At 44.7% G+C, this 6,086-nt stretch overlaps 1 long non-coding RNA gene across 1 annotated transcript; it reads right to left on the reverse strand.

The window, feature by feature from the left end:
• Nucleotides 1-2,231: 2,231 nt before the first annotated feature.
• On the reverse strand, nucleotides 2,232-4,416 carry LOC111735735. Its single transcript, XR_002778946.1, has 3 exons — nucleotides 4,403-4,416; nucleotides 3,419-3,578; nucleotides 2,232-2,292 (listed from the first exon to the last, which is right to left on the reverse strand). It is a non-coding gene; the product is annotated as an uncharacterized LOC111735735 (long non-coding RNA).
• Between the last annotated feature and the right edge of the window lie 1,670 nt (nucleotides 4,417-6,086).

Genomic DNA, 6,086 nt, shown 5'->3' on the forward strand with positions numbered 1-6,086 from the left:
ACTCACCCAAGATGGATCTTCCCAATTTTTGACAGTAAAAATGACAGGATTGCATTTCCCTGCTGTGGCACAGGAAGACTGACTAGGTCGTGTAAGAGTCAGAAAGGGGTCTGTGTTCTCCCAAGGGGCTATGGTCTCACAACCCCAAGGGCCACAATAATATTGGTTTAGCTTATGGCAAGTGCTTTGGCCTTCTCTGGGACACATATATAACTGTACTTGTTGAATACCTCTTTCTTTGTCCTCCCTGGCACAACCATACCAGGGGCCAGATAAAAAATTAGCTCCTGGACCTCTAGGCAAGTCATCACTTATAAAATTAAATTTCTTTCCTAATATATCACACAAATCCACATGAAATGTAGGCTGGTACATAGTCTGGTTTACTAATATGGGGATGCCTGTTTCTGATTTAATTAGTTCCCATTTAGCCTGTTGAGGTTGATGAGGGTTCCCTTTTACATTATTGATAACAATTAACCCAATTATAATTATTCCCGCGAGAGTCTTATCTTGAGTGGATCCTCTGTGGGTGTTGCCTTCCATTTCTCTGTCTCCGGGGGAGGTTGAGCTGTCTTAAGGCGGGTATGGTGAATCCAATGTCTTTTTCCTGCAACTTTGACAGCCGTCGGTGTGGTCAGGATTACTGGAAACGGACCATCCCACCGGGGCTCTAGGCTAGCAGGCTGGATCTTCTTTATCCACACCCAATCGCCTGGATGATGTGGGTGAGGTTGTGATGTCCCCGGAGTCGGTCTAGCAGCTTTAATCAAGCCCTTGACTTGATTTTGGGTTTGTTGCAAGGCCTGTAGAGACTTAAGGAGACTTGTATTATTACTCATTGTAACCTTTTCAATTCCAATTTTAGGGAGTAAAGGGGGAGGTCTCCCAAACATTATTTCATAAGGGGAAATTCCCATAATATATAGAGTACACTGGGCCCATAACAAAGCAAAAGGAAGAAGGCTCACCCAATTCTCCCCAGTTTCCAGCTTAAATTTAGTTAAAGTTTCCTTAAGTGTTCTATTCATCCTTTCTACTTGTCCTGAACTCTGAGGTCTGTAAATACAATGTAATTTCCAATTGATCCCTAATACCTTAGCTAACATTTGACTTGTTTGGGCAATGAATGTCGGGCCATTGTCGGACCCCAATGATAAGGGCAAGCCAAATCGAGGCACTATTTCTGTAATTAATTTCTTAGCTACTACTTGTGCAGTTTCCTTCTTTGTGGGGAAGGCCTCAGTCCATCCAGAATAGGTGTCAATAAATACCAGAAGATATTTAAATCCAAAAGTGCCAGGAGCAACTTCTGTAAAGTCCACTTCCCAATGCTCTCCAGGAGCTTGTCCTCTTAATCGAGTGCCGATATTTTCCTTTGGGATGGGGCGAGAGTTGACCTGTGCACATATTGGGCATCGTGCACTCACATCTCGAGCCTTTGAGGTTAGTCCAGGAATATAATAGTCTCTTTTTAGCAGTTCAATTAACTTAGTTCCTCCAAGATGGGTAGCATTATGCATCTGGCTAATTAAGGTGTTACCAAGCGCAGCAGGGAGGACCGGCCTTCCATCTGGAATCCAAAGCCACCCATGTTTAAACTTCCCGTGCAGTTGCTTCCCCAACTCTATATCTTGGGGGCTATAGTCTAGAGCCTGTGCCAAGGGGGGCACAAGAAGGGGACCAATTATGGCGTTAGTCCCCACTGGTTTTCTGGCTACTTCCTTTGCTGTTTTATCTGCCAAGCGGTTTCCTTTTTCTGCCGCTCCTTCCCCTTTTTGATGGCCAGGGCAATGGATAATAGCCACTTTCTTAGGTAGCCAGATAGCCTCCAAAAGAGCAAAAATCTGCTCCTTGTTCTTAATTTTCTTTTCCCCCTGATGTCAATAGTCCTCTTTCCTTGTACAGGGCTCCATGTACATGTGCCGTTGCCAAGGCATATCTACTATCAGTATAGATGTTTACAGTTTTATCCTTTCCCCAGCGTAAAGCTTGTGTTAGAGCTATAAGTTTAGCCCTCTGTGCCAATGTCCCATGGCTTAGGGCCTGTGCCCATATCACATCCCTGACCGTTACTATGGCTGCCCCGGCATACCTTACTCCGTCGGATACAAAACTGCTTCCATTGGTAAATAATACCGCATCCGGATTAGGCCACGGCTCATCCTTCAAGTCTGGCCATATTCCAGTTACCTGCTCAAGGTGCTGAACACAGTGATGCAATGGAGCCTGCGGGTCATCATCCGGGAGCAGCGTGGCAGGGTTCAGGGCTGCAGTTTTCAAAAACTGGGTCTGTGGGGGATTAAGCAACAGTACCTGGTACTGAGTAATCCGGGCGTTGGAAATCCATCTTTCAGGAGGGCTGCGCAGCATGGCTTCAACTGCATGTGGAACCACAATTTCAATATTTTGGCCCAAGGTCAATTTTAAAGCGTCTTTGGTCAATATAGCAGTAGCAGCTAGTGCTCTCAGGCAACTAGGCCTTCCTCCAGCCACCGGATCTAGTCTCTTTGAGAGATATGCCACTCGTTGCTTAAATAGTGGCTTTTAATTTCTGGAGCAAATCTCTTCCAAGCAAAGGAAAAGGACATTCAGGCATAACTAAAAACGAATGCGTGATGGTTCCCTTTCCCAAGTCAGTAATTTTTGCCTGTGTCCATGGGTATGCCTTCCCTTTCCCAGTGGCTCCTTGAATTACAGTCTTTTCTTTGGATAACAGACCAGCAGTTTCTGTTAAAACTGAGTAAGTTGCACCAGTATCAGCTAAAAAGTTCACAGGTTTGCCCCCTACTTGTAAAGTTACCTTGGGCTCTCGGGGGCTCATTAGATAAGAGCCCTGACGTCCCTATTCATCTTTCAAAAGAATGAGGGGCCTTTTTTCTTCTCACCTCCTGGTTGCTCCTTTTCAGGGCACTCATTCTTCCAATGTCCTTTCTTTTTGCAAATAGCACATTGGTCTCTTCCTAGCCTAGGTTTTCTATTTTGGCCTTCTTCATTGCTAGGTCCCCCTCTATGGTTAGGGGTTTTTTTTTTTTTTTCCAAGGAGGTCGGTTTCCTTGTTGTCCCACAAACATGACTTTTTGCACACCGTCCCTATTGTTAAAGACCTTCTGAGCTATTTCTAATAATTTGGATAAATTTTCTCCCTCAAAACCTTCCAATCTCTGTAACTTCTTTCTAATGTCAGGGGCCGACTGGCTAACAAAGGCCAAATTAATGGCTCTTCTATTGTTGGGGTCCTCCGGGTCAATAGGTGTATATAAGCGGTAAAACTTTAATAGTCTTTCCAAGAATGCTGCAGGTGACTCGTCCTTAGTCTGAATTACTTCACTTACCTTGGACAGATTTATTGGTCTACGTGCAGCAGCCCGGAGTCCCTGTAGCAAAAACTGGCGATACCTTAGGAGAGCCTCCTTACCTTGATCTGTATTTGGATCCCACTGGGGACGTTGAGTCGGAAACACAGCCTGTAACCTGGTTAAGTCTGCTGTAGGCTGCCCATTTGGGTTTGTTACTCCTCTAGCCGCCTCCCGCAAAATTCTTTCCTTTTCTTCAGTAGTGAATAAAACCTGTAAAAGCTGCTGGCAATCATCCCAAGTGGGCTGATGAGTAAAGAAAATAGACTCTAAAAGGGAGGTTAGTCCTTGTGGTTTCTCTGAAAAGGATGGCGTTTGCAATTTCCAATTATATAAATCACTAGTACTGAATGGCGAGTAGATGACAGTAGGCTCACCTCCACCTCCTGGAATCACCTTCAATGGGGCTTGAACAGATACTGGCTCTTTCAGGGAGGTTGAATCAGGGGAAGGTGGCCTACGACCCCTAGACCGAGTTACAGGAGGTCCCGGTCCCTCCAGAGGAGGACGTCTACCCCCATTTCCATTGTAGGGTGGCAGATACCAGCCATCCTCCGAGGGAGGTCCCTGCAACACCGGTGGGGGCTTCTTAAAACCCTGGGGTATGGCTGCCATTACAGTAACTGGTGCACGACTGCAACTCTGTAAGTATTTAGGGGCATCAGAAACAACATCAATTCAAACATCAATATAAGGAATTTGGTCAGGATGCCCAGGGTTTCCATAAATCACACCTCGAATCCGGAATGCAGTCTGCATGTTAAATGATCCCTCGCAGGGCCATCCTACTCCAAAGGTCGGCCAATTTAATTGACAAAAGCGCTGCAAATCAAAAGGGGTTACTGAAGCACCATATGCCCTTGCCCTATGACAGAAATCTTTAAGTTGTTAGGCATGCACTGTAACGGAGTTAGTTTGCCCTGTGATTGTCCCATAGTTCCACAATAAAGCACACGAAGCAAAACAAAACAAGACAGACATAGACTAACAAACCAGAACAGGACTGAGAAAACTGTCGTCACAGTCTCAGTCGACCGCCGACTTACTTGTCGCGTCCGACGTCCGCACGGTCCCTGGGCCCCCTACCAGAAACTGCCTCAGCACTCCCAGGATCGTGCTCCGAAAAGCGAGAAACCACAGGCGGCGGGCTAGGGCAAGTGCCCTAGAGGCCTCCCCAACCGCAAATGGTCCAACGCTCCGGTGCACTGATCAATTTTCCCACAACGAGAAGATCTCGCTGGGGCCTCCAAATGTTGTGTCCAGAATAACCAGACCCAACTTGAGTGCTCTTAACCAGGAGACAGTTTATTAGCCGGCGGCTGTCCTTGCAAAGGAGCAGCCTCGAAATGCCAAGATACAAGGTTTTTAAGCCCCAAATCCCATTCCTCATTCTGTCTTAAACACAAAGGTCCATCTTTCTCCTATTCACTACCTGTCAACCCACTGGTCAGGTGTGCAAGCGGGAAGTACAGAAGCAGAAAGCTTGTGTTAGAATGTTATGTTCCTATGGGTGATTGCCTATGTTCCCATGGACAATAGCCGGTGTTCCCATGGGCGATGGCCAAATAGTAATTTTCAGCTTATATACAATTGATTATTTTTCATGCCACGCAAGCAAGCAGGGTTACACAGGCTAAAATTGGCAGTTAGCGTATGAGCTCATTGTTACAAGTTTCATGATTAACAGAATGTGGTTAGGGGTTCCAGAAACTAGGCCTAAGTTATAGACTTCCTTTGTCCAGTTTCAGGTTTTAATTATTCTTTAACCCTTTCATATTTCAGCGGGCTATTACATTCCCCACTGGTTTTCTTTAGAATGACTCAATCTTCGAGTCAGAAGTCGGGATTTCTGGCTAATGGGTCGGGGCTGACGCTCCTAAAATTAAAATCTTTGCCCCAGTTATATTGGATTGGATTAAACTCTTAACCCATTTGATCAAGCATGGCCCAAAGGTCAGTAATAACAGCAGAATTATCAATGGTCCTGCTATAGCCGACAATAACGTGGTTAACCAAGAGTTTCCATTAAACCAAGATTCATACCAGTTGCTTCCTTGTTTTAACTTCTCATTTCTGTCTTTTACTCTTTGTCTAATTAATGCTAAACTCTCCCTAATAATTCCAAAATGATTAACATAAAAACAGCAAGTTTCTCCTAGTGCTACACACAAACCTCCTTGCTTAAGAAATAAGAGGTCTAAACCTCTTCTATTCTGCAGTACTACTTCAGCTAAAGAATTAAGAGATGTTTCAAGATGATTAATTGATTTCTCTAGAGTGCTTAAATCGTCATTAATCTGCTTTGTGAGCCAGGCTATACCTTGGTTCCCTGTAACCAAAGCAGCAGTCCCAATTGCAGCTGATCCTGCCACTCCTAGGCCAGCTAGGAGCGGCACAAGCAGTGGAACTGCTCGCTTACGCCGAGGATAGTTATATCCTCCCCACAATCTATTGCTTGTCTTCCTTCTTGTCCGCTCATCATATACACGTGAGGTATAACATGAACCAGCACACAAAATCCAGTATTATTTTTTCCAATAGTTAAGATTAATACAGGGAGTTAAACCAGTATTACAAGTAAATCAAGTGCCACTAGGGGCCGCTAAATAAGTAGAAGAGGTGCTATTTACTAAAATAGATGATTTACAATTTTCCTTATACCTAGATTTATCAACTCTATAAGTGTTAGTATACACACAAGTTCCCTTTCCTTGTAAATCTCCCAACGTT

This window comes from Pteropus vampyrus, unplaced genomic scaffold, assembly GCF_000151845.1.
Source record: "Pteropus vampyrus isolate Shadow unplaced genomic scaffold, Pvam_2.0 Scaffold1000006115, whole genome shotgun sequence".
NCBI classification, from domain to species: domain Eukaryota; kingdom Metazoa; phylum Chordata; class Mammalia; order Chiroptera; family Pteropodidae; genus Pteropus; species Pteropus vampyrus.